The sequence below is a fragment of the Erythrolamprus reginae genome, chromosome 3 (genome assembly GCF_031021105.1).
Source record: "Erythrolamprus reginae isolate rEryReg1 chromosome 3, rEryReg1.hap1, whole genome shotgun sequence".
Lineage (NCBI taxonomy): Eukaryota > Metazoa > Chordata > Lepidosauria > Squamata > Dipsadidae > Erythrolamprus > Erythrolamprus reginae.
In genome coordinates this window covers 32391372-32414112 of record NC_091952.1, presented here as the reverse complement: position 1 = coordinate 32414112, position 22741 = coordinate 32391372, and the positions used below count along the sequence as shown (strand labels likewise).

At 40.6% G+C, this 22741-nt stretch overlaps 1 protein-coding gene across 3 annotated transcripts in view; it reads right to left on the bottom strand.

Moving 5' to 3' along the window:
• The window catches only part of ZHX3 (zinc fingers and homeoboxes 3), a 71920-nt gene that overhangs the window by 10541 nt on the left and 38638 nt on the right, over positions 1-22741 (bottom strand). For all 3 annotated transcript variants that reach the window (XM_070744738.1, XM_070744739.1, XM_070744740.1), the window contains exon 2: positions 18921-19025. The gene's annotated coding sequence lies outside the window, so the exon portion shown is untranslated. The remainder of the gene's footprint in view (positions 1-18920; positions 19026-22741) is intronic.

Genomic DNA, 22741 nt, shown 5'->3' with positions numbered 1-22741 from the left:
TCGGCCTGGAACCAATTAAGTTTGTAAGACAAGGTATCACTGTACCAGGGAAACTCAAGTTTGATGCAGTTAAATTACTAGAGAAGGGCATGTTTAATCTGAATTTTTTTTAACTGCCTGACCGTATTCCCTCAGAGTTAATATTTGCTAGGCCCCTGCATGTAAAGTTAGCTTGAGCTGAAGCACAGCGACAACATATCAAAGTGTAATCAAAAGGATTGTTTGTACATTTCTGTTTCCCCTGGAACAGTTATATAATGACAATCAGAAACCTGGCGCAGCCTCACATCTGCAACTTGAGTTGTGTCCTGATCGGACCAATCATCACTGAATGTTTTTGATTAGCAGACAAATGGAGCTTCTGAATTTGCATAGTTGCAAGAGAACTACGCAATGTTACAGTTTCACAGCACAACAGGCTACAGTTACTAAAATGTAGGATTGATTTAATCTAACATGACAATACCAAGTTGCTATACCACAATGGAGACTACTGGTTTATCTAACTTTAGTGCAATGAATCTGAGAAACATAGGGCTGGAAGAAACCACAATATTATTGCCTGTCCTCTTAGTATAATGATTAGAGTGTTGGATAAGAATTACTCAAGTCCAAGGTTCAAATCCAACTCAGTCATGAAGCTCAGTGGGTGGTTTTGGCCGCATGTACACTATTTTTTATTAAAGTATTTTTATTTTTGCCTTGGCAGTTAAAAAGATAGCTTTAAGTATTTTAAATAAAATTATTGACTAGGTTCTTCAATTTTTTCAGGACAGTGTTCCCTCGCATTTCGCAGGGGATGTGTTCCGAGACCGCCCGCGAAAGTCGAATTTCCACGAAGTAGAGATGCGGAAGTAAATACAGTCATACCTCGTCTTACGAACCTAATTTTTATTAAAAGCAGACAAAAGTTTGGCGATGACATATGATGTTATCGGGTGGGAAAAACCATGGAATAGGGAAAAAACCCGTGAAGTATTTTTAATTAATATTTTTGAAACACCGTGGTATAGACTTTTCGTGACGTTCGAACCCGCGAAACTCGAGGGAACACTGTATACACATCTATGCCAAATACACATGATTTGTGCCATTTTGCAAGCCATGCAATATTCCCATATAAAACACACTATACTTTAGCTTTATTTCCAGCAATGTAATATTGAAATTGAAAGTTACAGCAAAAATTCCATTGAATGGTACATCTTTTTAGCAAATGTTAATGATAATATCCATGTTTTAGGATTCAAGTTTCAATACTTTTATCTTTATTTCTGTTCTAGAGAGGTTTATTCTATGTCTCCAAGCAAAAAGTAACCAAATCTATTAAATATAGGTGGCAATATCATATCAGATTTAACATATTTATTCAAGGGAATATTACATTTCATATGTTACATTCATTAAGATACCAATAGTACAGGATTAAGCAATTGGTGTTGATTTCACTCAATTTTAATTTGCAAGAAAAAACTTAATTAGCACGTCTCCTAAGCTCTAATTTCAGAAAATGATTCATATAACCCTTTTTGAGATTTGTGATGTATCCATTGCTCTTCTTCATTTGTCTTTCATACAAGGAACAGATTTAGAGAAGTGTAGCTTTTTTCCCCACCCACTCCAAAAAAAGAATTAAGAACTACCTAACTGGAATTGTCCCTAGTGCCACGTAACAGAGTGAGTTCCCGTTTCTTGTCCCAGCTTTTGCCAACCTAGCAGTTCAAAAGCACGTAAAAAATGCAAGTAGAAAAATAGGGACTTCTTTGGTGAGAAAGTAACACGTTCTGTGCGCCTCTGGCATTTAGTCATGTCGGCCACAGGAGACATCTTTGGACAGCACTTGCTCTTCAGCTTTGAAACAGAGATGAGTACTGCCCCCTAGAGTCGGGAATGACTAGCACATATGTGTGAAACAGATCTTTACCTTTACCACCTACTCAGTGGTTCTCAACCTAGGGGTCAACCCTTTGGAGATTGAATGAAAAGAAAATTTTCCCATGGTGTTAGAAACTAAAGAAACTATTCTGGCACCTTTGAACATATTTGATCACAGTCACTCATGCCCTCATCACCTCGAGGCTCGACTACTGTAATGCTCTCTACATGGGGCTACCTTTGAAAAGTGTTTGTAAACTTCAGATCGTGCAGAATGCAGCTGCGAGAGCAATCATGAGAGCTTCCCTAAATACACCCATGTCACACCAACACTCCGCAGTCTGCATTGGTTGCCAATCAGTTTCCGGTCACAATTCAAAGTGTTGGTTATGACCTATAAAGCCCTTCATGGCACCGGACCAGAATATCTCCGGGGCTGCCTTCTGCCGCACGAATCCCAGCGACCAGTTAGGTCCCACAGAGTTGGCCTTCTCTGGGTCCCATCAACTAAACAATGCTGTTTGGCGGGACCCAGGGGAAGAGCCTTCTCTGTGGTGGCTCCGACCCTTTGGAACCAACTCCCCCCAGATATCAGAGTTGCCCCCACCCTCCTAGCCTTTCGTAAGCTCCTTAAAACCCACCTCTGTCGTCAGGCATGGGGGAATTGATACTTTCCCTCCCCCTAGGCTTATAAAATTTATGTATGGTATGCTAGTATGTATGATTGGTTTCTAAATTGGGGTTTTAAATTAACTTAAATATTAGATTTGTTTACATTGTATTATTATTGCTGTGAGCCGCCCCGAGTCTGCGGAGAGGGGCGGCATACAAATCTGATTAATAAATAAATAAATATTTTTACAATCCGATCAATCAGGCATTTAGTGGGGGTGTCCCTCTGATCTTCCTGCCCATCAGCTTAAAGTCCTGTTGGGAGAACTGGCACTAAACTTATGGTTAGGGGTCACCACAACCCCCAATCTGTGGATTGGATCCCCAACCCCCAATCTGTGGACACAGCATACTAGAAACTGGGCCATGCAAACAAGCAAAGTCCCATCTGCAAGATGTAGGCAGCATTCCATGGAAAATTCTCTCTCCACAGAACCACTCCCTGATGCCGAATAGGTTGGGAGCCACTGCTTTATCATCATTAACTATTCTATGATGTTTCAGGAGAGAGAATGCAGATTTCATTATACAGTGGTACCTCTACTTAAGAACCCCTCTACTTAAAAACATTTCTAGATAAGAACTGGGGGTTCAAGATTTATTTGCCTCTACTTAAGAAACATTTTATACTTAAGAACCCGAGCCCAGAAAAATTTCCCAGGAAAATTTAAGAGCAGCACGAAGGCCCAGCCAGTTTCCTGCCATTCCCCCTTTAATCCTGGTGATCTCGGGATTTTCTGGGCTGCCAGAAGAGCCTTTTGGTGGCGCTTAAGGAGGCTTTGGCAGCCAAGAGAAAACGGAGCGTTTTCCTTTCCTTGGGTGCTTGGAGAGGGAATAAACCTCTGCCAGCACCCAGAGAAAAGAAACACCCCCTTTGCTCTGCACAGCCCAGAGTGAATGGAGTGTTTTCCTTTCTCTGGGCGCAGCCTCAGAGTCCCTCTTTTTCTTTTTAAGCCTTAAAGTTTTGGAATTTTTTGATTCCCCTCACCTCACCTTCTTCTTTCGGCAGCGACTGTCCTCCTCCTCCTCTTCTTCTTCTTTCTCCTCCTCCCACCCAAATTCCGAGATTTTATTTCTTTCCTAATAGGTTTGCATGCATTATTTGCTTTTACATTGATTCATATGGGAAAAATTGCTTCTACTTAAGAACGTTTCTACTTAAGAACCTAGTCACAGAACGAATTAAGTTCTTAAGTAGAGGTACCACTGTACTGATATTTTGCTGCATACATCATTAGCTGTGTTGACTATGAAATCCATGTGAAAATATTTACTGACCCCTCACATCCTGGACATAAATTGTTTCAACTCCTACCCTCAAAACGACACTATAGAGCACTAAACACCAAGACAATTAGATCCAAGAATAGTTTTTTACGGAGTGCCATGACTTTGCTAAACAAATAATTCCCTCGCCACTGTCAAACCATTCACTAGGACTGCATTATATTACTATTGGTCTTCTTATCATTCCTATCCTCCATTTTCTCCCACTTATGCCTGTATTACTGTAACTTGTTACTTATATCCTTATGATTTATATTGATATTGTTTCCTGATTGCTTATTTGTACGCTATGACAATCATTAAGTGCTGTATCTCATGATTCTTGACAAATGTATTTTTTCTTTATGTGCACTGAGTTCATATGCACTAAAGACATTATATTACTATTGTGTGTCCAATCACACTTGTGTGTCAAATCACACTTTTATTATTATTATTATTATTATTATTATTATTGCTATTGTTATTGTTGTTATTATTATTATTATTATTATTATTATTATTATTATTATTTATTGGATTTGTATGCCGCCCCTCTCCGCAGACTCGGGGCGGCTAACAACAGCAGCAAAACAGTACAACAAAATCCAATACTAAAAAACAGTTAAAAACCCATTATATAAAAACCAATCATACATACAAACATACCATACATAAAATTGTGAAGGCCTAGGGGGAAAGTGTATCTTAGTTCCCCCATGCCTGGCGGCAGAGGTGGGTTTTAAGCAGCTTACGAAAGGCAAGGAGGGTGGGGGCAATTCTAATCTCTGGGGGGAGTTGGTTCCAGAGGGTCGGGGCCGCCACAGAGAAGGCTCTTCCTCTGGGTCCCGCCAAGCGACATTGTTTGGTTGACGGGACCCGGAGAAGACCCACTCTGTGGGACCTAACTGGTCGCTGGGATTCGTGCAGCAGAAGGCGGTCCCTGAAGTAGTCTGGCCCGGTGCCATGAAGGGCTTGGCCAATAAAGAATTCTATTCTATTCTATTTCTATTAGACTAGGAGCTTCTATTAGGGGAGGTTACAGCTTTCTCAGCCTCCAATTTTTGTTTGTAATATGTGGTGGCAATAGTACTTTAATGAACTTGAATATTTGTCAATGGAATTAAATATTCTTCTCACCTCCAGCCATCATGGGATTAATGGCAAATCTAATCTAACAAATATGACTGATATCATGAAGACATTGCTAACCAGAATGCCTTCTAATTATTATTAAAATGCATGGAAATAGCTTCTAGCACTAAAGAAAAAATCCTATAAAATTTCTATGCAACCTAACTTAAAAACAGGTACTCCATTGTAACAATCAAAGAAACCATTAGAAAAGGAAGAAAAAATGTGTTTACATGTGACTCCATTGTGCAAACTCTGGCCCTGAAACAATTTCAAATTAACATTGGTATCAAACAAGATTATTTGTTTGTTTGTTTGTTTGTTTGTTTATTATCCAGATATGCTTTGTAGATAGCATCAAATTTTAAAAATGTTTGATTTGGTTACACTGAAAGAGAATATAGTATTCACATTTATTTTTCAAATCAGTGTTGAATTTTATTTTATTTATGTGCCTTCAAGTCAGTGTTGACATCTGGTGACTTGACTGACAAGTCTCTGCAGTTTTCTCAGCAAGACGTCAGAAGTGGCTTATTTGTTTCTTAGGGCCTAGAGAAAAGAATTGGCCAAGAACCTCCAATTGGCTTTGTGCCTAAGGTGAAACTAGAAAAACTCCTGATTTATAGCCTGGTGCCTTAAACCAGGAGTCTTCAATTTTTGCAACTTTAAGACTTCTGGACTTCCAACTCCCTAGTAGTAGTAGTAGTAGTAGTAGTAGTAGTAGTAATAATAATAATAATAATAATAATAATAATAATAATAATAATAATAATAATTTATTAGATTTGTATGCCACCCCTCTCCGCAGATTCGGGGCAGCTGTGAGCAAACTGGCTGAAGAATTCTGGGAATTGAAGTCCACAAGTCTTAAAGTTGCCAAGGTTGGAGACCTCTGCCTTAAGCAATACACCAAACTCACTTTCAAATTATCAGTTTGACTCTTTAGCAGTGTATTTTGTGTCTAAAACCTAGTTGCATCAGGCCTCGGGCCTCCCAACTATTCAAAAGCCACTCCTCCTGCAGTAACTTTTGCAAACATTTTTGATTGAGCCAGTTCTATAAAATGATGTTATCTTTCTCTGCAATGTAATCTGAGAGGTTATTTCAGCCTGGCTTATCCCATCCAAGAAGGCATACATATTAAACTGTGGAAAACATCCAATTTGTAAGTTTCGTTGGTGACCTATTAATGTACTTTGAATTTCATTTTGAGTATATGCAACGATTTGCTGTTCCTCTATGCCACAGTGAGTTGAAAATATATCAAACCTATCATAAGAAAAACACTGAGGAGCTGTCAAATGCAGGTAAACTTTCTTCTTTATTTTCCTTAGAGCCTTTTATCAAGTTTCCCCACCGCCTCTCCCCACAACCTGCAGGTTTACAGCTATGTGTTCATTGAATCAGTGAACTGGCTCATTCTTATAACAGAACAAACTGTACCACACTGAGAAAGGAGCTGGCAGGGCTTTAACAAAAGATTCTCTTTCTACTTTTGGCAATATTTTTAGAGCCAAGATACAAAATGTCAAAAGGGGTCAAGTCAAGTCAGCAGGTATAAACTGCACAAAAGTAGTGAGCAGAGGTAAATGACAGCCCTCAATTTGGTTTTTTTCTTTTTTCAACAATAAAGCTGAAAGCAAATCAATCGCTTGTGGACGTCAATGAGATGCTCCACTAACACTTTCTGATTTCCAAGTGACAAGCCGACTGCAGAAACCTCAATTTTCTTCAAGTATTGGTAGGAATGGGGAGGGGGGATAATTTCTACCAAGAAAACAACATGGATACATTAAGGTAGTCACTCATGCCCTCAACACCTCGAGGTACGACTACTGTAACACTCTCTACATGGGGCTACCTTTGAAAAGTGTTCGGAAACTTCAGATCGGGCAGAATGCAGCTGCGAGAGCAGTCATGGGCTTCCCCAGGTATGCCCATGTTACACCAACACTCCGCAGTCTGCATTGGTTGCCGATCAATTTCCGGTCACAATTCAAAGTGTTGGTTATGACCTATAAAGCCCTTCATGGCACTGGACTAGATTATCTCAGGGACCGTCTTCTGCTGCACGAATCCCAGCGACCAATTAGGTCCCACAGAGTGGGCCTTCTCCAGGTCCCGTCAACTAAACAATGTCGGTTGTCGGGCCCCAGGGGAAGAGCCTTCTCTGTGGCGGCCCCGACTCTCTGGAACCAGCTCCCCCCAGAGATTAGAACTGCCCCTACCCTCCTTGCCTTTCGTAAACTCCTCAAAACCCACCTTTGTCGTCAGGCATGGGGAAACTGAGATATTTCCCCCAGGCCTATATAATTTATGTATGGTATGTTTGTATGTATGTCTGCTTAATAATGGGGTTTTTTAAATATTTTAAATTGTAAATTATTAGATTTGTCATGAACTGTTTTATTGTGTTGTGAGCCGCCCCGAGTCTATGGAGAGGGGCGGCATACAAATCTAATAAATAAATAAATACATACATACATACATACATACATATATACATACATACATACTTCACATTTTAACACTTTTGACAGAATGATTCAGATCCCCAGCGGGATCAGAAAGCTCTTTCCTGCTAATGTGCTGTTATAACATTCCTAGAACTTATAAATTGTAGCAATTGGGTCATTTCAAGTCTTTCTAACTCAGACTCTCCAAATACTACAGACTTACAGGTAGTCCGCAACTTACAACAGCTCATTTACAAGACCACTGAAAAAAACCATGATCGTTTTTCAGAGTTACGACCTTTTTCAGGATCCCCATGCTTGGCAACTGGTTCATATTTCTGACCGCTGCTGTATCTCATGATCATGTGTTCGCTTTTTTGACATTTTGACAAGCAAAGTCAAGGGGGGAGGCAGAATCACTTAACAGCAGGGTTACTAACTAATCAGGCACAGTGATTCACTTAACAACCCTGGCAAGAAAGATCATAAAATGGGCCAACCTCATTTAACAAATGTCTCACTTAACAACAGAAATTTTGAGTTCAGTTGTGGTCATAATTCAAGGACTTAAGTCATGCAACTTTCAAGATCTTCAGGAACCAAATCAGAAAAAGCTGGGGTTTTCTCTGTTATTATCAGCAAGAATAAAGTCCAGGCAGTGCCAATGTTTATAAGAAAGTTACTTAACTTTTATTTACTGAAACCTAAGGAGAAAAAAAGATAGTCAGGACTAGGCTATTTTTCTTCAACATGTGAAACTCCGAAGAAACTCATTAGCTTCCTGATTTGTCCATGAGCTTAAGAATTAGTTTTATAGTGATTTTTCAGACTCCTCCCCAATCCCCTCTAATGTTAGAATGCATATAAATGGGGTTCTCCAAATGGTAAAAAAAAACCAGAAGGTGTACTTAAACAAATAAATGTGGAAGTCCGTAAGCTGGAAAAAAAAATCAAAAACTTGCTTGACTAAAATATTTTTCAAAGTGAAACTTACAGTTCACTTCACTAAACTCAGCAATGAGTCCCTATGGAGACTGGATGTACACAAATAAAGAAAATAAGAAATAGCTAAAGAACAAACTTTAGCAAATTCTTCAGTTCTTACTTTGTGTCTATCAGTTTCCATGCTGTTTCACATATTGTGCAAAGACATGGTTCACTGAATAAGCAAAAGCTGGCTGAATTGTATAATTATTAAACAAATAACAATGAAAGACAATATGATAGAAAGATTAGAGAAAGTTACCAATCAGGGACAGTGCATCAGGGGAAGGCAGAACTACCTAAGCATGTGAATTACCTTGACCTAGTTATATCTATTTTAAAAGGCAGGAAATTTAAGTAGAATTTAAGTTCATTTGATTTTTGTTGAAAAATCTAAGGGAAATAGATGCTTACTAATTTTAAGAATACAGTTATTTTATTCTAACATTTTAGGGTTTGGTAAAGTCTCCTTAATGTTAAATTTGTTGCTGATGACTATATATGTACATATACGGTAATTTTATTGGAAATAACAGAGACATATTTTGCTCTAGGCAGATCAGTGGAAGTTAAATAGGCGTTGATTGCTTACCTGAACGCCTCTTCTCGTACGGTGAGCGGGTACAGCAGTCACATGGGTTGCTCATGTCCAATCCGGTGGAACTGAGCCTAGTATTAAAAAAGCTTGCCGGATCCGCCCCTTCCCCAGAATTCGCGAATCCATAGACTAGGCTCAGTTGTGAAGCTCTGTAGTGTTCAACTCTCATTGTTAGAGGAAGAAAGATATAGAAAGGTAAAGAAGACACATATAAGGGCGGGAAGTGACTGCTGTACCCGCTCACCGTACGAGAAGAGGCGTTCAGGTAAGCAATCAACGCCTATTCTCCGTACTGAAGGAGCGGGTCCAGCAGTCACATGGGACATACCCAATAGATGGTCCCTAGGGTGGGATTAGCTTGCTATCGTGTGAGATAACGGATTGGAGTACCCTTCTGCCGAAGGCAGCGTCCGCTGAAGCGTAAGAATCAATTTTGTAGTGCCTGATGAAGGAATTTGGCGAGGCCCAAGTGGCTGCTTTGCAGACCTCCTCCAACGGGGCTTGAGTCGCCCAAGCGGCCGAGGTGGCTGCGCTCCTGGTGGAATGCGCTGTGATGTTCCTTGGAACTGAGAGGGAGGCCGACTCATAGGCCTTAGATATAGTCCCTCTGATCCAACGGCCTATTACTGTTGAAGACACTTTGGCCCCCATGACTCTGGGATGATAGGCTACAAAAAGTGCTTCTGACCTCCGAAAGGGTCCTGTGCGTTGGATATATATTCTCAGCGCTCTGGTGAGATCCAGGGTGTGCCATCTAATTGCCAAGGGATGGTCTCGTTGGAGGCAGAAGGAAGGTAGGACAATATCCTGAGATCTGTGGAACCTGGAACTGACCTTGGGTAAGAAGGTGGGGTCCAGTCGCAAGACTACCTTGTCCTGATGGAATTGACAAAGGTCCTGCCTGATTGAGAGGGCAGCCAGCTCCGAAATGCGTCGGGCAGAGGTAATAGCCACCAGGAATGCTACCTTAAAGGATAGGTACCTGAGGGACGCCGATTTTAGGGGTTCGTATGGTGCCTGCGTGAGGGAATGGAGAACCCGTGGCAAATCCCAGGAAGGATGCCTGTGGACCTTGGAAGGTCTGAGATTGGCTATGCCCTTGAGGAATTCCTGAACTTCAGGGAAGGATCGGAGAGGCTGTCTGCGGGGACCCCCTAGGACAGATGAAATGGCTGCCAGATGACGCCGGAGGGTGCTGGTGGAAAGTCCTTTATGGAAGCCTTGCATAAGGAAGGAAATAATTCTGTGTATGGGGATGCACAGAGGGGAGAGACCTTCCTGTAGACACCACTGGTGAAACTTGGACCACGTGTGGTCGTAGATTCGATTGGTCGAACCCCTTCTGGCCTTTAAAATGACCTCCACTGAATCGGGGTCATGACCACGCAGTTCTAGATCTCTCCTGATAACAGCCAGGCGGTGAGGTGGAACCACTCCGGGTCTGGATGGAAAGAGGCCCCCTGCCGCAGCATATCCCCCGAAACGGGGAGTCGCCAAGGGTCCTGGACGGACAGCTGTTGGAGATCCGCGAACCAGGGCCGGCGGGGCCAATGAGGGGCGATTATGATTACTCGGGCCCTCTCGGTGAGGACCTTGTGAATCACGTCCGGGAGGATTGGAATTGGAGGAAATGCGTAGAGTAGGCCTGGAGGCCATGTACTCCGGAGGGCATTGATTGCTTCCGCTCCCGGGGATGGAAATCTGGAATAGAAGCGAGGGAGTTGGGCGTTCGCATTGGTCGCGAAGAGATCCAGGATTGGTAGGCCGAATCTGAGGGTGATTTGATGGAACAGGTCTTGATGGAGGTTCCACTCTCCTGGGTCTATCGTTGCTCGGGATAGCCAATCCGCCTGGACGTTGAGACTCCCCGAGATGTGATCGGCTAGGAGCGACTGGAGATGTTTTTCCGCCCAAAGGCCCAACTTGAGGGCCTCCCTCATGAGAGCCTTGGATCTCGTGCCTCCCTGTCTGCAGATATGGCTTTTTGTGGCAATGTTGTCGGTGAGAATGAGAACGTGCCGGTTGGGAATGCGAGGAGAGAAATGCTTCAGAGCCAGGGAAACGGCTCTTAACTCTAGCCAATTGATTGGCCTGGAAGCTTCCTCCGGGGACCACGTGCCCTGGGCTATCATCCCCTGGGCGTGGGCGCCCCATCCCGATAGACTGGCATCTGTGGTGATGACAAATTGATCCGGGCACCTGAACGGGGATCCTTTGTCCATGGCCGGAGACTTCCACCACTTGAAGGATCTGCGAACACTCAGTGGGATGACAATGCGTCGATTTGAGTTGCTGTGCCCCGATCTCTGAAAAGGCAACAGGAGCCACTGGAGTTCCCTAGCATGAAGGCGAGCCCAGGGAATGATGCCTATGCATGACACCATCTTCCCCAAAAGGGAAGATAGAGTAACTATGGATACTGAAGCATTAGATAAAATGTTAGAAATTAACTCCACTATACTGAGTTTTCTCTCGGGAGAGAGAAAAACCTGGGAGGATTCTGAATCAATAATGGATCCCAGGTGAGAAATGGATGTGGAAGGTTGGAGGTGACTTTTATCAAAGTTGATGGAAAAACCATGGTCCTGAAGGACTGACATGGTGACCGAAAGGTCTGTTTTCACTCTCTCTAGGGAGTTCCCATGAATCAAAATATCATCAAGATAACATAAAATGTGGATGGGAGACGCCCGGATATAGGCCGCCAGGGACCCCAAGAGCTTTGTAAAGACTCGAGGGGCCGAGGAAAGGCCAAATGGCATCGCCCTATACTGGAAATGCCTGCCTTGAAAGGAAAAACGTAAAAATTTTCTGTGGCATTTGGCTATAGGAATGTGAAGGTAGGCCTCAGTGAGGTCTAAGGAGACCATGAAATCTCCCGAATGAATGGCGGCCAAAATAGAAGACAAGGAGTGCATCTTAAACTTCCTATATTTGATGAATAGGTTTAGTTTCTTTAAATCCAAAATAGCTCTCCAACCTCCGGAGGACTTTGGAACCATAAATAGGATGGAGTAAAAACCTAGGCCCTTCTGACCGGAAGGGACCGGTTGAATGGCTCTGATGGACAATAGATGAGAAATGGCCTCCTCCATACGGTTACAATCTGAGGATGACCTGGGAGAAGGGCAGGAAATAAAACGTTTAGGGGGAGGAGAAATAAATTCTAAAAGAAGGCCTGATTGAACAGTGTCAATGACCCAAGGGTCCTTGGAGGTGAGACGCCAATTAGAGGCGAAATGAGCTAGGCGACCCCCTATGGGAATGGAGGTAAGATTACCATCTAGGTTTTTTTGAAGCCCTGTTAGAGGAAGCTCCCCTTTGGAAGCGAAACCCTCTACCCCTGGAGTTCCTACCTTGGGAACGAAAGCGGGGGGAATACTGACCTGGAGATCTCTGATAGGAAGCCGCTTGATCTTGCTGGCGCCCTGGGCGACGAAAGGACTGCGTTTTGGTAGCCTTTTTTGTGGTTGGACCCAAAACTTTCTTCTTGTCCGTGGTCTCCGTGAGGAGTGGATCCAGAAGATCACCGAAGAGAAGGTCGCGCTTTAAGGGGCCCTGGGATAACTGCCACTTTTGGCGAACTCCCGCTTGCCAAGGGCGAATCCATAGGAGTCTTCTTGCCGTTGTAGAAGCTGCAATAGACTTAGCAGAAAATCTAGTAGATTGCAAGGTGGCATCAGCCACGTACTGGGCAGCTGCAAAGACCTTGTTGAAGTCTTGTTGACCTCTCAAGTCATCGGGAGGAATATGCTGTTGAAGTTGGCGAAGCCACAGCAGCGTGGCTCTGGAGAAAAAGGAAGCCGCTGCAGAACTTTTAATGGCCCAGGAATCAGCGGTGAATCCTCTTTTGAGCATTTGCTCAATGCGCTTGTCCTCTGGGCGGAGGACTTCCTCCGCCTCGCCTGGCACAGCCGCTGCCGAGTGAAGAATCTTGACAGGTTCATCTGGTTTGGGAAAGGATAGAAGCTCTTCATAGGAAGAGGAAAGTTTGTACAACTTTCTATCCTTGGTGGAGGGATTAAGGCCAGATGCTGGAAATTCCCACTGTTTGAGTAAGGCATCTTTAAACAATTTAGGCATAGGAATTACCTCGTTATCCTCCTGTTCCTCTGTGAAGTAAGGTAAATTCTCCTCTGGGGGATCAGTGGAAGTGGAGGTTTGTTTCTCCTGGGCCGCTAATCCCGTAGAAATTCTAGCTTTGAGGAGGAGAGATTTGAATAATTGAGAGGGAAAAATAGTAATTGGAGGAGGAACCTTTATTTGGGATTCCTCATCATCTGATAAGCCTTGAAAAGCATCCTCATCATCCTCTATATCCTCATATTCATCCTGGGAGGAATCTGAATCATCCTGAATAGGAGCTCTGACCGCTGGGGAAGAACCCAAGGGGCGGGAGGAGCGAGAAGGAGGAAGAGGTAAGGGAGGCTCATTGATGGTGGAGAGTTTGGCATCAATGGCTTTGGACAGCACAGCAAATATAGACTGGAACTCAGGAGGTAAACTGGAAATATCAGCAGAAATGGCAGAAGAATCCCTAAAGGCCTGGGAAGATCCTGGCTGGGGGGAATCTTCAATAATATCTGGTTCCTCTGGACCTATGCCCCATAGGTTAGGTTGGGGTCTGTCTAGGTTTGGCTCATCCAGAGATAACACAGGGACCCCAGAAGGAGGTAGACTAGAAGCCTCTGGGGGGTCTTGACTACTGATTACTTGGGCCTGCACTTTCAAACGTTTTGCTGATTTGTCATGGATTTTTTGTAGGGCTAGGTCCCTTCTCTTCTCGGCCCTGGTGACCTTGGTCGAGGGGCGGGCCCCTGGAGAAGAGGAGGAAGAGGCCTGGGGGATACTAGTAATTTCATCGCCTGTAGGCCTGGCCTCTCTGGGACCTTTAGTTGTGCCTCTCTTGGGAAAAGTAGCCATAGTCTGACAATTAACAGAAGACAAGGCTGAGCCAATAACTGAATAATAAGGAGAAGAATTTCAAGGACTTCCCAAGAGGAATGGATCCTGCTTCGAGGCCTCGAAGCTGCTGAAACTTGAGGACAATCTGGGCAAACCCAGAGTTCGTGCCCCCAAATCCAGCGGGGCCAGCCTCCCTAAACTTTGTAATTAAGTAAACCAAGGCACTCTGGTTGGAGGCTTAGCCGGTGGAGAATTTAGCCTGGGACCCCCAAGGCCCGCTCCGGGATCCACGCGGTGGACTGAGGCCTACGGGGCTGGCAGGAGGCCAACACGAGAGGCCTAGATTTAAAAAGGGCGCGAAGGCCTTCGCGCCGAAAAAATCGCCCCGTAAATACTTAAAGGGGAAGCGATCGACTAAGTCCAGGAGACTAGAAGGCGTCTCACTCCGCAGGAGGTATTTCTTAAGCCCTTAAATATTTTTGTATACAATAAATAATCAATAATTCAATATATAAATACTTGCACCAGGACCTCCAGGCCAAAGGATTAGAAGAATCCACAAGCGGCCGCAGGAATCGTAACCGGCAAAAACCGCCGGGGGAAAACGAAACCGCAACTTCTCCCAAGGAAAAAAACCGAGCCGCTTTTTTTTTTTCTTTTTTTCTTTTAAACGGCTGGCGCAATTAGTGCAAGTAAATGAATAAAGACAAAAAATCTTACTACTTTTTGAAGGAAAGATCGAAGGGAAGGTGTTAGAATGTTGAACGAGCTATCACAATACAACCGCAGGATATGCGAACTGAGCGAATTCTGGGGAAGGGGCGGATCCGGCAAGCTTTTTTAATACTAGGCTCAGTTCCACCGGATTGGACATGAGCAACCCATGTGACTGCTGGACCCGCTCCTTCAGTACGGAGAATTAAGGGGCACTAACCTCTTTTCACAAAGGTTTACTGCATCTATAAATCTTTTTTTAATCCCTTCAAAAGAGAAAAAAGGGCTAAAACTTACTTCCATCTTACTGCAGCTTAAGTTACCCACCCTTTTCTCAAATTGTAACAAGAACAATGACAACATCTCCCAGAATCATGAGTTCAGAATAATGCACATGAAGTACTGTACTTGTAATTAGCATTACAAGCTAATGAACAAATGGAGCATATATTTTTCTAGAACTGTGTTGCTCAATCTTCACAACTTTAAGGTGTTGAACTTCAACTCTGCTTAAAGTTGTCATGGTTGAGAAATACTGTTCCCTCTCTCATCCAATGCTTAAATAAGGATGTTTGAGATCAATTGTTCAATTCACAAAATTTTGAAACAGGAACTATTGCTATTCCTTAAATATCACTTTCTCTAAATAAGAAACTGTTTCACTAACTCAGACCATTATATCAACATATTGCTCTGCACGGTACACATTTATAATGACTTTCCAGAGATTCAGGGCACAGATTTAAGAAGGCCTGCTAGTCACGGAACCTATGAATGTTTGTGTGCAAACATTCCATTGTGACTTAGTGGACTTTTCTTCTCTAAAAAAAGATACTGTGCTTACTCAGCCTGAAAAATCTGAGTTTAGAGCAAAGTAGCAAGAAAACGATAGTGAATGATTTCAGAGTTTTGTCAGCTTGTTGGCAAAGCACTGAACAATGCCAACACTTGGATTTTTATGGAACACTAAGAATAAATTGGCAAGAAGACAGAGGCATCATTTTTGTTCAACAATAGGGATTTACCTAAAAATCAGGCTACTCAAGTGCCTACCCCGGGGAGAGGGTCATGTGCCCTATTAGTTCACTCCTATTTACCCTTAGCCTACAATGGAATTCAAGTAGGTGGCATTTAGCGCCAAAAAGATTGGCCCAGATATATCCAGATTATAATCAGACATGCTGGGAGTGTAAAAAAGAGCAGGGCATCTTCTTCCATCTATGGTGGTTATGTCCCAAAGCAAAAAAATATTGGAGGAAAGTAAGAAAGTGGCTATAAGAAATAACAAATACAGCAATCGAATTTACGCCAGAATTCTTTCTGTTAGCCATCATTAGAAATTTGTATGTTAAAAATATTAAATATTTAATATTGCACATTGTAACGGCCGCAAGAATTGCTTACGGAAAAAATGGAGAGACCAACAGATACCCAGCAGCAATGAGATAATATACAAATGCGCAGAAATGGTTTGATTAACTAGGGAATGGAATGATCAAAAGGACTCCAATTACTATTCTACCTGGACAAAGTGGTATAATTAGACACAAAAAAAGAAATGCAAATCAACAATAAGAGATGGAACATTATAAAAAAAATGTGTACAAATGTGTAAATATATAATACCGTATATCAATGTGAATGTAAATATATGGATGTAAATATTGAAAAAATAAATAAAATAAATAAATAAAATTAAGTTACCATGGCTCTGCTCAGTATCTGCTGCTTGCTGGGTTTAAACACTGCTTTTGTTCTTGCCATTATCTTTATTAATTTTTGTGATTTTTGTGCTACCACCTTGGTTTTACTCTTAAAATATATAGAAACATAGAAGACTGACAGCAGAAAAAGACCTCATGGTCCATCTAGTCTGCCCTTATCCTATTTCCTGTACTTTATCTTGCAATGGATATATGTTTATCCCAGGCATGTTTAAATTCAGTTACTGTGGATTTACCAACCACGTCTGCTGGAAGTTTGTTCCAAGGATCTACTACTCTTTCAGTAAAATAATATTTTCTCATATGCTTTGGATAACTTAAATAAAGTGTACAACCAGTGAACAGTTTATAGGCTAAGAAGAAATGATTGCCCTTTCCAAAACAGAGAGCAGCAAGGATGCAGCATCTTATGATCCAGAAATATTTTTTGAGTTCAATGCAATTTTCTCTTCGATCAATATGTGCAGAGACATAGCTTCATTGCTAAAACTCCTACTGATGCTGAAAGAAAAATGTTCATAGTTGCCAACTTAAGAATAATGTTAGACTTTATCAGGAAGGTAGGTCTAAAACTGTGTTTGAACTATTTGCAAAAACCCTTTGAAGATACCAGTTTGGCTTTAAAAGGAGAGAAAGAGCTAACAGGTGTCACCTACTTAAATGTATTTCCCCCCATAGTCTTAAAATAATTAAATTGACATTAAGAACATCAGTATAATAATGTTTTAACCAGCTAGCTCTAAATAGATGAAAAGGGAGAAATAGGAGTGTTTCTTCACTTACCAGTTTTCTAAATATTTAGGTATAATGAAATATAGAAACATAGAAGCCTGATGGCAGAAAAAGACCTCATGGTCCATCTAGTCTGCCCTTATACTATTTCCTGTATTGTATCTTACAATGGATATATGTTTATCCCAGGCATGTTTAAATTCAGTTACTGTGGATTTACCAACCACGTCTGCTGGAAGTTTGTTCCAAGGATCTACTACTCTTTCAGTGAAATAATATTTTCTCACGTTGCCATTGATCTTTCCCCCAACTAACTTCAGATTGTGTCCCCTTGTTCTTGTGTTCACTTTCCTATTAAAAACACTTCCCTCCTGAACCTTATTTAACCCTTTAACATATTTAAATGTTTCGATCATGTCCCCCCTTTTCCTTCTGTCCTCCAGACTATACAGATTGAGTTCATTAAGTCTTTCCTGATAGTTTTATGCTTAAGACCTTCCACCATTCTTGTAGCCCGTCTTTGGACCCATTCAATTTTGTCAATATCTTTTTGTAGGTGAGGTCTCCAGAACTGAATACAGTATTCCAAATGTGGTCTCACCAGCGCTCTATATAAGGGGATCACAATCTCCCTCTTCCTGCTTGTTATATCTCTAGCTATGCAGCCAAGCATCTACTTGCTTTTCCTACTGCCCGACCACACTGCTCACCCATTTTGAGACTGTCAGAAATCACTACCCCTAAATCCTTCTCTTCTGAAGTTTTGCTAACACAGAACTGCCAATGCAATACTCAGATTGAGGATTACTTTCCCCCAAGTGCATTATTTTACATTTGTAAACATTAAATGCAGTTTCCACTGCTTTGACCATTTATCTAGTAAAGCTAAATCATTTACCATATTACAGACCCCTCCAGGAATATCAACCCTATTGCACACTTTAGAGTCATCGGCAAATAGGCAAAGCTTTCCTACCAAACCTTCCCCTATGTCACTCACAAACATATTAAAAATGGGTCCCAGAACAGACCCTTGTGGCACACCGCTTGTAACCTGTCTCTGCTCAGAATACTCGCCATTAACAATAACTCTCTGATGTCTATGCTTCAGCCAGCTTGAAATCCACTGAACTATCCAGGGATTAAGTCCAATCTTCACTAATTTATCTATCAGCTCTTTATGTGGAACCGTATCAAAGGCTTTGCTGAAGTCCAAATAGGCAATATCCACAGCACCCCCTTGATCCAACACCTTTGTGACATAGTCAAAGAAATCAATGAGATTAGTCTGACATGATTTGCCTTCAGTAAAGCCATGCTGATTTGGGTCCAATAAGTTATTGTTTTTTAGGTGCTAATTTATCCTCTTTTTGAGTGGAGTCTCCATCAAATATAACTTCATTTTTAAAAATTCCACAAATAAAAGTTGAAATGCATTATATAATCTCTGTGTGTATGTGCGTATATGTATATGTATGTATAACATATTTTTGCTGATAATGAAAATGAAGGGAGAATAGTATAGATCTATTACAAGCTTTTTAGCTCTCGTCAGCTAGCCATACCCTTATTGGGTATGTTCCCCCCCATTATTTGGGATACCAGGGTGATTCGATAGAAGCACACACACATACACAAACAAACACATATTTTTCCTGATAAGTGAAAAGGAAGATTGTTGGGGTCGATATACTGACTGTAAACTGCTTAGAGAGCTGTAAAGCACTGTGAAGTGGTATATAAGTCTAAGTGCTATTGCTATTGATATATATATATATCACAAAATTATGATGATCATTTGAAGGAGAGAACAAAGTATCAATTTTTTTTTAAAAAACAGTAAAAAGTAAAATGTGATACCTGAAAAATAAACGATTTCTCAGTTTAATGCTTTTCAAATTCTTTTTTTCCTTTTAGGCATCATAAGATCTTTTGTGTTTTGTCAACTGCATTCCAAATTCAGCCCTGAAAATTAAAATATGATTTTAATACAGAAATTATTACTGTATTACTATTTCAAAGACAAGTAAAAAATTTTTTATTTAAAGTTAAACACCAGAGTTTCTTCTATATGTATATAAAAGAATGTATTGTATATGTATCTAAAATTACTAATTTAAAATTAATTTTGTTTACCTATTTTGATAAATGTCATTGTATTTCTGAATTTTTTTTTCTAAATGGCAAAAACTCAAACATTTCTCCTCTTAATCACATTTATATCACGTTTTGATTCAAGCTTTCTTTTAATACACTTACATATTGATTATATACAGTATAGTTGTGTTAAACCCAGCTAAAGTGAAGCTAACCTTTAGATTATCCTAACTGTTAACTTCATCCTGCTAAAGTTAAACTAACTTTAGATGACCCTAACTGTTAGCTTCAACTATTTTGGAGGGAAACCTAGAATATTCACATTTAGGTGGGCTCTATCTAGGTATTATGATTGGTTAAGGCCCCGTGGACCCAGAGTATAAATTACAGGGATTTGCCTGTTGTTCCTCAGTTCAGTTTGAGTCAATAAATGCTGTTGTAGCTATGCTGGTTTGTTCTTGCCTATTGCAGCCACTACACAATAGTACTTTTTCTACACACTTCCTTAATATACATTTTTCTGAAATACATATCTTTATAGACATGTTCTTTGTTCTAAAAACATCATTTTAAAATTAAGACATATCAGGATACAAGTTATGTATATTTTAGTTCCTAAATTGACTGAGATGGTAGTAACTAGATAACTCTAACCAAATTATTTTGTTTCCCATTTCTGCTTGAAATCTTTGACACTCCTTAATGAATCCATCTGTGTGATAATTTGAAACCAATAACTTTTCTAGAAACATAACAGAACATTTTATCTGAATTCGGAATTCATAAGGAGAGAGAAATGAACCATCAGAGGGGGAAACTACTTGATTCAAACCTAAAGGTAAGTTTTGAATAGTAATCCAGTAAATGCACTTATATTTTCTTTTTCTTTCATCTAGATTGCTTATCTAGATGTCATTTTCCTTTATCTACTTCCACCTTTCTATTTTCTGCATCATTTTGCGATCAGGTTTTTCCTCCCTACTCTATTCCCAAACTATGGGAATTGGACATTAGCTCCCAAAATTTATATAGTATGGAAAGAAGAACCTGCAAGTGACAAGCAAACATAGATAGATGCAACAGCAGTTAATACAAAATCCATTGGGCCCCTATTGCATTCCTATCATCTTGATACTTAGTACACTTTCTGACATGCACATAAATAAGCATCTTGCTCTTCTCCTGTTACTGCACAAATATAACCAAATGCTAAACAAACAGAAAGAAGATGAAATGTCTGATAATTTTCTTCCAGCCTAATTGGATCTATGGCTATCAGAAGTCTTAGTCATTCAGGTCATGCTTGTCCCAAAGGTGTTTTTTCAGGAGGCAACTGGACTTTCTTGTTTTTTCTTTGGAAGACATTTCAACTCCTGAAATGGGAGGATTTTCGCAAGGAATATAAATCCCCACCATCCTGTCAGAGCTAAAAATGCTTCTTGGATGAGAACAAAGTGTCTTCAGAAGAAAAAACAAGCAAGTCCATTTGCCTGCAGAAAAAGTACCTTTGGGACTACAGCTATTAGGTGAGTTAAAAATGTTGAAGTAGCTGTTCTTTATTTAGCACATGGCATATCATACATGGACTAGCAATCTACATTAACATTTCACCTAGATTAGTAAAACACAATAAAATATAAATGCTAAAATGATCTATGTTCAAATATCAGTGTCTAGGCCATTTAACCTCCAAGGTCCCTTCCAACCCTGTTGTTGTTGCTGTTGTTGTTATTATCATTGAAGAGTAGCATCATTTATATATATTTTTAAAAACTGATACAAGACCAGAATACGATCTAAATTTACATTATATGATCTACAGTTTAATGTTGGACTTCATAGCCAGACTACTTTATATAGAGCCTCAGTGGCACAATGGTTAGAGTACAGTATTGCAGGCTACTTCTGCCGATCACTGGCTGCCAGCAGTTTGGCAGATCGAATCTCAGTAGGCTCAAGGTTGACTCAGCCTTCCATCCTTCCAAGGTCGGTAAAATGAGGACCCAGATTGTTGGGGGCAATATGCTTACTCTCTGTCAACCGCTTAGAGAGGGCTGTAAGGCACTGTGAAGTGGTATATATGTCTAAATGCTAAATACTAATTTATCGATTTTCCTGACTCTCAAAATACATGGCAATGAAGCCAATGTTTTCACCATTTAGACCAAGATCAAATACATTCCAAGTCCAAGAGATGCCAAGCAAATTTCTCTTGGAGAGGTCCAAGCAGGAAACGAAAGTGTCAGTCTTTCTTTCCCACTCCACCAAAGAGGGATAATCAGAAACAGTCCCAGTGAATGCTCATGTTTAATTTCAATATGGTGATTAGATATCAGAGACCACTGGGTTGTGTGGAGGGGAGACAGAATAAACTGACAAGCATTAATTATTGAAATGCTACAAACCAGCTGCTGCCCAGGCCATTTGCTTAATGACATTCAAAATGCCACAGTCAACTAGCTAAAAATTGTTTCAACATACAGCAAAAAAATGAAATAAAAATTATAATCCTTTAGCTATAAATGTGCAGCTTCGTTTTTATTGTGTTTCCTGCTTCTGCCTTCCTTTTAAAATAGCAAATTAATGGTTTTTTTGTGCTCTGAACAATATTTTTTAAATATCAGTTTCTTGAGGCTAAATATTACAAGAGTACATAAAAAGGGGAAAAACCATTTCCTGATTATGAAAATACAGAGGACTCGGATCATAATGATTTCATTTCTTGTAATATACATATACTGTATGACATTTCTTAATGTAGATCATTGAGCAATGTGTATACATTGAGAGTTTTTCCTTAAGATTTAAACTACAATTTCTAACTATACAGTAATTATTTTAATTTTTTTTTGTTTTGGACAAAGTACAGCAAAGGAAAGAGGAAGGGAAGAGAGGAGTTAGAAGAAAGAAAGGACGAGAAGAAGAGAAGAGGGGAGAAGAGAGCAAGTAGAGAAGGCAGGAGGGGAAGTAGGGAAGAGGAGAAGGAGAGAGGGAAGGGGAAGTAAGTTTAGAAAGAGAAAGGGAAATGGAAGAAGGCAGGAAGGGCTGTATGAGATAGAAAGGGAGGATGGTAAAAAAAGCTTTATTAAAACTAATAAAGCAATAAGATACAGAATATATTTGCAAAGGTCTTGTAAAAAACTGAAATGAGACCGAGATGATAAATATGTAAAAATGTCTGTATGCTAATAAAAATAAAACTTTTTTTTACACACACACACACACACACACACACACACACACAAAAACAAATTTTAAAATTAAAGTCCAGAGCACTAGGGAAAAAAGTTCACAGAAAATAAGGGTGGAGGAGATACCATACCAGTTCCTAACACTGGGAATTAAAAGAACTGCAAGTGGCAAGCTAGCATGTCTGAAAGTTATTACAGATAATCTGGGAACCTCAACAGAAACTCTATGGGCTAATAGCAGTTTTGTTGGGCAAAGACTAGTCCACAGATGTGAGCCATCCATCCACATACAAACTCTCACAAGATAGAATACCGTTTTGAGATCATGCCTGCTTTTGACTAGGGCAAGGAAAGGCAAAGAGGGGATATCTTCCCTATCCAAACCGCTCAGAG